Raw genomic sequence first — 10,247 nt, 5'->3', positions numbered from 1 at the left:
TGAATTGATCATCAGATATTTTCCCTCTAGACCCAAACCCATCACTCACATTACTGGACTCTCCCATCATCATCGCCATCGGAGATTCTGATCGGAGATGGAGGCATTGACGGATATTTGCGAAATCATCGAGGAGAATCCGATCAACTTCTCGGAGAATCTCGTTTGGATTTGCCGGCAGTGTCCGCACGAATCAGCCATCGTCTCTCGGAGTCATCTCAACGCTGTTTTGGCCGTAGCTCGGATCATCTCCAGGAACGTCGACACATCCGAGAATCACGGCAAACTCGCCGTCATCAATTTCCTCCAGGCTGTTCCAAACTCGTTCCGCCGATCGTTCTGGCCGTGCTCGTTCACGCTGGAGTCGATTACGGAGTTCTATTGCGCCTTCCTAGGTTACGTGTCGTGTACGTCACTGCAATTTGGGACTATTGTTGTGGAGATTGCAGTGGAGGCTATGGTTTCCGGTGATGACGTGGACACGGATCGAGGAATATCTAGGGCTTTCTTGGTTGCTCTCTCTCAGAATGGTTTCCCATCGATTCAACAGTCTGATGGGGATATGTTGATTACAGTGCTGCTCCATAAGTTTAGCACGAACTCAGTAGTACATAATGAGGAGTTTAGTCATGGCCTTGACGTTGCGAGCAATGCATCATGTAGTGGAGGATCTTTCTCTGTGTTTAGGCAGCAAGTTGCTTCTTCTGAGGACGAGTCCATCGAGAGTTTGGAGAAGCAGGAGATTACTTTCAAGTTGATGGCTCATGTTTTGGATAAAGTGAAGGTTGATTCTAAGCTCTATGATCAGGTGAATTCTATAGCTAAGAGGCAGCTTCAGTCCATGTCTGCATTTCTCAAGGTAATTGTTTTTGTTGCTACTTGACATTGGTGATATTGAGGTCTTACAAGATGTCTTGGTGCCGTAATGGTGCTTACCTTGAAGAGCTTTTGGGAAGTATGGATTTTCTAGATGATGAGTTTATTTCTTACTTTTGTTTCACAGTCAAGAAGGCAGGACAGGAATGACCAAGACTCGGTTTTGAAAACTAGAGTGCTGTTGGTTTATCAAGCTGCAGCGAAAATGAAAATCAAGAGTCTTTTGTCGCTTGAAACAGACGGAAAGGCATATAAAAAGCGGGCTATGGAGACTTTTACATTGCTGTTTGATGCTGCAGAAGCTTGTTTGACATCCGTGTGGCGGAAAATGAAGGCCTGCGAAGAACTGTTCATATCTCTGCTTAGTGGGATTGCGGAAATGGCAGTCGCAAAGGGAAGATGTTTACCACATGGGCTGTTTGTCCGACTTAAACCACTGGTACTAGCTGTCTGTGCACAGGTAATTCTGTTTTGTGGCAAGTCAATTAAGAAACATAATTTAGGCTAGTGATGACTATTGGGCCCAAGTATAGTTGAACACAGCATGTCACAACTCCTCTGATTGGGGTTTCTTATTTTTGTAACAGCCTGATACTTGGGTGAGAGATCAGAGGAATATCTTTGAGAGCGTTTCTAATATTTGTTGTGAGATTATTGAATCTGGTTGGGCCAAGGATCGAGCTTTAGTGAACACCTTCATCGTGGGGTTAGCTTCAAGGATTCGTGAAACAAATGATTACGAAGACCAGGTTACTCTAAACCTTTCCTGTAGCTGGATTAGTCATCTTTCTTGTGTTGCACTCTTAATAAACCTAATCATTTGACCTCAGGTTGGTAGAGAGAAGGAAGATCCTACTGTACGGCTGAATGTTATAAAGCTGCTTGCTGATATCAGCCTTGCTGTTAAAAAGCCTGAAGTAGCGGACATGGTTTTCCCATTTTTTATTGATAGCCTAGAAGAGGGTGATACTTCAACTCCTGGATCTTTTCGACTCCAAGTATGGCTCCATTTCAAGTGATAACTTTCTCAAACTTTGGCAATAGAACGACTACATATATATTTTTCCTTTTTCTCTTTTTTGGCATATTTACTTATGCATATATTGCCCACTTATATGTAGCTTCTTGATGCTGTTTCTCGGATAGCAATATTAGGATTTGAGAAGTCCTACCGCGAGACAGTAGTTCTGATGACTAGAGGTTACTTGAGAGAAGTATTGACGGTAGCATCTGTGGAAAGCAAAACATCAGAACCAAAATCTAGAACTGAGCACATAGAGGTATAATGCAATCTGATACTTGGTTCATTTTCTGTGTTTTCTTTTTGATTTTTCCTATTACACTAATGCTTACATGTGTAACTGGATTGCAGACTCTTGCTGCAGGCTTTCTTACAATTGCTAATGGTCTTATGAATACAAAACGTCGAGCAGACTATCGCCATCGGCTGCTTTCCTTATGTTCGGATGTAAGCCTGGCTTCTGAGTCTAAAACTGGAGGGTAATTAACCATTTATGTGATCCTATTTTGTATAAATCTATTTTTCATTGGTGTTAAATAGAGAAACATAGAATACAAAATCTTGACTCAACACAACAGTAAGAGAAATTGAATCATGTTTAACTCTCCGACTATCCTTATAGCTCAGTATAATAAGTGATCCAGTAACGTTTCTCCATGTTAAATCACTTTTTCTGCTGAGAATGATTGAACCTTTAATGCGTGCTTCATTTTCTTATAGGAGTGGTGCAGACATGTTAGGTCCTCTTCTTCCTGCTGTTGCGGAAATATGTTCAGCTTTGGATCCTACTTCAAATGTGGAACCATCACTTTTGAAACTGTTTCGCAATTTGTGGTTCTATATAGCCCTTTTTGGCTTAGCGCCTCCTATTGTTAAACCTCAACCTGCAGGAGGGCCTTACATGTGGAACACTCAGTGGTCTCTTGCTGTTCAGAGGATTTCTCAGGGAACTCCTCCCCTTGTAAGTTAGCCTAACGACCGTATCATTTTACTGGCTCCATCTCAGCTTATATGTATTATGTACTGAGGTTTACATCTTCCAAGACAAAAAATTTCTGTGTTTTAATTTTAACTGATTGAGTATATGGTCTTTGTAGGTCGTCAGTTCTGTAAAATGGCTTGAAGACGAATTCGAGCTCAATGCGCTTCGTAGTTCTGATAGTTCTCGAGGAATTGGGAATAAGAAAGTAGCTTCAACCCAGAGAACTGCTCTTGCAATTGCCTTGGGTGGTCGAGTTGAAGTTTCAGCACTGAACACTATCTCAGGTCCAACATATGCGATGTGTCTGAATTCGATATCTAGAAATATGGCAATATTGTTAGCTTTAGATATATAGCAATGTTGTTGGTCCAACGAGTACAATGACTAAACAGTTGTCTTTCTTTTATTCAGGGGTGAAGGCTACCTATCTACTTGCAGTAGCCATTTTGGAGATCATACGTTTTACTAGCAATGGGGGTATCCTTAATGGTGGCTCAAGTGTGTCTGCCTCTCGAAGTGCCTTCAGTTGTGCCTTCGAGTACCTGAAATCTCCAAACCTCACTCATGCTGTTTCCCAGTGTTTGACTGCAATTGTGCATAGAGCCTTTCAAGCAGCAATATCATGGCTGGTATGTAATTTTCTGATTATGTTTATTAGGTGGGCAATTCTTAGCTTATATAAGCAGTTTGGCCTTTATGTCAACTGTCACCAGTACCAGCTTGGGTTTTCTGTTATATTTTTTCCTTCTGTGTTTGTAAGCATTCTAGCAGTAGATGAATGTTATGGAAATGTTCATCTGGTTTCAGGAAGATCGGATATCTCTTACTGGGAAAGATGATAGTATTAGGGAATCGACTATGAATGCACATGCATGCTTCCTCATAAAGAATATGCCACAGAGAGATGAACTCATTCGAGATATCTCAGTGAACCTGTTGAATCAGATTAGGGACAAGTTTCCCCAGGTAGGAATAATTGACAATCACGCATTACTTAATGCAACATGAATCAGCTAACAATAATATATGCAGGTCCTCTGGAGCTCATCTTGTCTGGATAGTTTGCTATTCTCTGTTCATGACAACGCACCTTCAATGGTTGTCAACGATCCTGCTTGGACTGCTGCCGTTCGATCTTTATACCAAAAAGTTGTTCGAGAATGGATCTATATATCACTTTCATATGCTCCATGCACTATTCAGGGTTTGCTTCAGGTTTCCTTCTTTACGCCTGGTTATATATTTATGAACACTTTGATACGAGAACCTTGCTGCAATCAAATACTTCTGTCTGGAAGTGCTTTATTACATCCTTGTTCTGCATCTAAATCTCTTTTAAAACTTTAGGCTCCTCTGTTTTCTCGAGATGCTTGAATATGTGAGGTCTCCTTTTATTAATTTCTCTCTATATCACTGTTATTATTCAATGTTTCTGAATTAATTCACTGGTCACTCGCAGATGTTTTTAAATGGTTTTCTATTCATGATTATGCATTGCTTAAAATATTGGTTCAGCCTGCTGCTACTTTGAGTGGAATTAGGATTTATTTTGTTGTTTCTTTTCTTGAATCACCAGAGTGTTTGTTGCATGCATTTATTGACTTCCGTTTATACATCTCAGGATAAACTGTGCAAGGCAAACACATTGCAGCGAACACAAACTACAACTGATGTGGTTTCTCTTCTAAATGAGATAAAGATCGGAACTGGGGAAAATGAAATTTGGTCTGGAACAAAAACAGCAAATATTCCAGCTGTGATGGATGCAGCAGTTGCAGCGTCTGGGGAAAATTTAAAAGCTTCTGAAGCCTTTAATTTGGAGATACTTGGTACTGGTTTCGTTAATGCAATGTATAAGTGTAAGCATACCGGACAAATTTCTGGCTTGGTTAGATTGGGAAACAGTATTGGCATTGACAAGTTGATAAACAGTTCTGTGCGGAGCCTTCAACAAATTGTTAATACTTCTACGAATGGAGGAATTACTGACAAGTTGCAATTTCGAGAAACTTGTTCTCAGGCAACAGCAGTACTACTGTCAAATCTGGTAAGCAAGGACAGATGTAGTTCCCATATCTTCCAGCTAATTAGTATCTTATACGGTTACATTTTCTATTTTTTCTTTTCATTGTTGCAGCAGGCTGGTGAGCCTAAAACAGATATCAAGGGGTTTTCTCGTTTACTGCGTCTCCTTTGTTGGAGTCCAGCTTATATATTAACTCCAGATGCTATGGAAACTGGAGTATTCATTTGGACCTGGTTGGTTTCTGCTGCTCCACAACTGGGATCTCTTGTTCTTGCGGAACTTGTTGATGCTTGGACATGGACAATTGATTCAAAACGAGGACTATTTGCATCTGATGTGCGATCCTATGGCCCAGCTGCAAAGTTAAAGCCCCAACTTGCCCCTGGAGAACCAGAAGAGTCACCTGATAGTGACCCTGTCGATCAAATAGTCGCTCACAGACTATGGCTTGGATTTTTAATAGATCGCTTTGAGGTTAGGCCTTATTCTATATACATTACGCATAGCAATTGTATGTAAACCATTAACATTATTTCTGCTTTGAAGTTAGATAAGACGAACAAAACTGTTACGAGTAACTGAGTTTTTTTATTATGATCTTAGTTGAGTTTGATATTATTGTCCTTGTAACATTATTAGAATTTTCACACCGAGTCATTTTGTGTTTATTACTTCCATGTTTTTTAGATCGTTCGGCATAGTAGCGTGGAGCAACTCTTGTTGTTTGGTCGGCTGTTACAACGGAGTACAAGTCTTGACTGGTGCTTTACCCACCACCCGGCAGCGACTGGTACCTTTTTTTCCTTGATGCTCCTTGGCCTGAAGTTCTGCTCATGCCAAAAACAAGGCAATATGCATAAATTTAGACATGGACTTGAACTGCTGGAAGATCGAATCTACAGGTGACTTTTTGTTGTTACCCCTGTTTATGTCACATTGTAGATTTGCTTGGTTAAACATATTACAATGCTTTTAGTCGTCTCACAGGTGGCGTTTAGATTAAGAGTTTCTTAGATCTTTATCTTTATCGTTATCTCTGATAATCTTGTATTTTGAACGTATTCCAGGGCTTCTTTAGGATGGTTTTCTCGTCAACCAGAGTGGTACGATGTAAACATTCCGAACTTTTGTCAGAGTGAGGCTCAATCTGTGTCAATTTTTGCTCAGTATCTGTTAAACGAGCGATCAGATTTTAGCCAATCTGATTCCAAAGAAATAGCTCATGAAAACGAGAAATTAGCTGAACTGGTATAGTAGCTGTCCTCTTTAGTTTTTCTACTTTCATGCTGGTATACAAAGCATGTGGATGCAAAAAAAGATGTTTATTTGGGATGGATGTTTACAGATTGTCTGGGGTAAAATGGACAACTATGCAGTGGGAAAGGAGAAGAGGAAGCAACTGCTTCTTATTCTTTGCCAACATGAATCTGATAGGCTTGACGTTTGGGCACAACCTATTAGTTCAAAGTAACAGATCCTCTTTATGGTGTTTCCAATTATTAGGTTTCTTGCCTACCTACGTTGTTGATAGTCTTCTAACTTGCAATTTATGTACAGGGACAGTCCATATTCACGGCTAAAAGTAAGCTCTGGGAAATGGACTGAACATGCTAAAACTGCCTTTTTAGTGGATCCAAGGATTGCTATATCATTAGTATCAAGATTTCTAGAAAACATTGCTTTGAAATCCGAAGTCACTCAGCTAGTTGAGGTACGATTTTACAGAGGTCATTACATTTAGGACTTGTAAAAGACAGTTTTTGTTTTTTTTATTTTGGGTTAGAGGTGAACTATATTGAAAGTTTGTTAGTAAGTTAAGAGGAGGATATCAACAAAACTAGTGAGACATGATGAATACCAAACGAATATCTTTTATGCTACTTTTATTTGACTAATTTATCAAAGTTATAAAACTTTTTGATGACAATTAGATTGGTTAGTTATACTATACACGCATGCTTCAGATCTCTTGGTGTAAAAAGTCACAAACTGATTTATGACTATTTTTTGTATTATCTGAGTGATGTTGGCTTCAAGTTCACACCAATAGTACTCTTTTGCAGGCTCATATAGTAGATCTTCGTACAATTCCGGAGGCATTGCCATATTTTCTCACATCTAAAACTGTTGAAGAGAATTCAGTGCTGTTGCAGCATCTGCCACACTGGGCTGCTTGTTCAATTACACAGGCTCTTGAATTCCTCACTCCTAATTATAAGGGCCATCCGCGTGTCATGGCATATGTCCTGCGAGTTTTAGAGTCCCACCCCCCTGAGCGAGTCACTTTCTTCATGCCACAGTTGGTGCAGTCTCTGCGCTATGATGAAGGGGTAAGTCTTAAAGTGAAAATCTACAGATCACTCTTTCTTTCCTCGTTTTTTTTGTTTTTCAAATCTGTGTTCGTCTATCAGTCACACATTTTTCAGAAGCCAAGCCTGTTCTTCTTCTCGTTAGGCTCTCAGTTGTATGTTTTTCTAATTGATCTTCAAAAGTTGTGAAAATTTACATATCTCCAGGGGCTTGATGTTGTGTGATATGTACTTGATATTTGTTTCCTCTCACTGGTTATAATGCTCATTTTTAAACCTTTTTGCTAACAGAGGCTGGTTGAAGGGTATCTTCTGAGGGCTGCCCAAAGAAGTGACATATTTGCTCATATCCTCACTTGGCATCTGCAGGTGAGTTTAATTTTGTGGTGTTTGCGAAAGATCAATTTTGTTGAAACCAATAGACCATTTATTTTTTCTTAAATTCCTGAAGTCTGTTTTATATACTGCCAGGGCGAGTCTTTTCAGGAAACAGTGAAAGATGGTGCTTTCGATAAGGTTTTGTTCACTATTACCCCTTTTGTACTTATAGCATTGGTTTCAACTTCAGTGTAGAATATTTACCGTAGTATTGTTTGTCCAATTAAGTAACTATGCAACTGATGAGATTTATTATTCACAACATGCAAATTATCCCAATAAATTTCAAAATTGGTTTCATGATGGTCTATTGTTCTGCTTTTATATTTTACCTTTTTCTTGAAACTAATCTTCTGGAGATAGCATTGATAAGACCAAGTCATAAAACATGAAAAGGCCAATAGTATGTTGGCTGTAACACTCTGTGCTCATGGGGTTGTCTCTGTTATATTTTAGAATGCATCATTCCAAGCAAGCTTGGCCGAGGTTCGACAGCATATCATCGATGGTTTTACTCTCAAGGCCTTGGACTTGTTCAATAGAGAGTTTGACTTCTTTGAAAAGGTCACCTCCATATCTGGGGCGTTATTTCCTCTTCCAAAGGAAGAACGAAGAGCTGGTATCAGGAGGTAGCATTCTAATATTAAATTTTTGTTACTGGATATAATGGTACAAATGAATCTGCGCGTTAACATGCAACATGAACTATAGTATTTTATGTGGCAGGGAGTTGGAGAAAATCAAAATTCAAGGAGAAGACCTTTATTTGCCTACGGCTCCTAACAAGCTTGTTAAGGGTATCCAAATAGACAGTGGCATACCCCTTCAATCAGCTGCCAAAGTCCCTATCATGATAACTTTTAACGTTGTCGATCGTGATGGGAACCATAATGATGTGAAACCACAGGCTTGTATTTTCAAGGTAAGCTTATGCATATATACATTTTGCTAAGTTTATGAGCCGATCTGAAAACTGGTCTCCTGTAATTGTTACATAGTGACCAAACATAGATAGATACACCTTTCCTCTTGTTGCCTCTCCCATTTATTTTATCTTTCGCTTCTATACACTCCTTTTTGTTATGCCAGTGTTAGCTGAAGACTTATATGTGCTGCACCGGTTGGTATATAAATATAAGGTAACCTAATCCTCTCTTGTTTCATTAGGTTGGAGATGATTGTCGTCAAGATGTTCTTGCCCTTCAAGTGATATCACTTCTTAGAGACATATTTGAAGCGGTTGGTCTTAATCTTTATCTTTTTCCATATGGAGTACTTCCAACTGGGGCTGGGAGGGGGATCATTGAGGTATGTTCTAACTCATTCGCATTTCTCAATCCAAATGTGAGTTGTGTGTTTTATTATTTTTTTCTTTTTATAACAGGTAGTGCCATATACAAGAAGCAGAAGTCAAATGGGTGAATCAACCGATGGAGGCTTGTATGAGATCTTTCAACAAGAGTTTGGACCCGTTGGCTCACCCTCCTTTGAAACTGCACGGGGTAACTTCCTCACCAGTAGTGCTGGTTACGCGGTGGCGAGTCTCTTACTCCAGCCTAAAGACAGACACAACGGAAATCTCCTCTTCGACAAGTATGATAAACCTCTCTTCTGAATCATTTCATGAAATAACCATTACATTTTTTTTTTTGTTATGAATGTAGCATCGGAAGGCTTGTTCACATTGACTTTGGTTTCATTTTCGAAACTTCCCCTGGTGGAAACATGCGTTTTGAGAGCGCACATTTCAAACTGAGCCACGAGATGACACAGTTGCTTGATCCATCAGGTGATATGAAGAGCGAAACTTGGCATCAGTTTGTGAGGTAAAAACTTCCTCCACACGTTGTCTTATTGACCTAATTCCAAAGAGAGGTTCTGAGAGGGTTCTATACTCTCTCTCGTTATAGCTTGTGTGTTCAGGGTTACTTGGCTGCTCGCCGGTACATGGAGGGGATCATTAGTACAGTGGAAATGATGGTGGAGAGTGGATTGCCTTGCTTTAGCTGAGGAAATCCAATTGAGAAACTTCGCAAGAGATTTCATCCTGAGATGAGTGAGCGTGAAGCTGCACACTTCATGATCAATGTATGTACCGATGCCTACAACAAATGGACCACTTTTGGTTACGACTTGATACAGTACCTGCAGCAAGGCATCGAGAAATAAACGCCAAAATGTTACAATATAATTTTACCATTTTTCAAATAGTTTCCGTATTATGGTAAATAAACAAATATTAATTCAGTTTTTTCTAATAAACTTTCCCTTTTGAAAGAAAAATATCATTTAATTATATGCTTTAGGTTTGTATAATTTTTTTTTACGTTTCTACATTACTAATTTTGATACATCCTACTTTATATAATAGATATATGTAAACTAAATATAAAACAAAAGAAAAAAGTTGAAAGAACATTGCTGAACAAGTTAGGGTTTTGTCCAAAGATGGAGCAGCAAGACGAGGAGAAGAATCAAATGGTGAGATGCTCTCCTAGGACAAAAAATAATCTCATATGCTCGTCTCTTTTTATTATTTATTTATTGTAATTGAAATATTTGTCAAAAAGATAAAAAAACCCTAAAACATCAATCTAATTACAAAATGAATCATCTATATTATTAAAAGAGAAGTACCCATTTAAAAATGTTCTT

General features: G+C 39.0%; 1 pseudogene; it reads left to right on the top strand.

The window, feature by feature from the left end:
* On the top strand, positions 1–9,854 carry LOC106296297 (annotated as a pseudogene).
* The last annotated feature ends 393 nt before the right edge of the window (positions 9,855–10,247 follow it).

The sequence above is a fragment of the Brassica oleracea genome, chromosome C6 (genome assembly GCF_000695525.1).
Source record: "Brassica oleracea var. oleracea cultivar TO1000 chromosome C6, BOL, whole genome shotgun sequence".
NCBI lineage: Eukaryota > Viridiplantae > Streptophyta > Magnoliopsida > Brassicales > Brassicaceae > Brassica > Brassica oleracea.
Note: the sequence above shows the minus strand (reverse complement) of the source record. Positions and strands in the feature narration are given on the sequence as shown.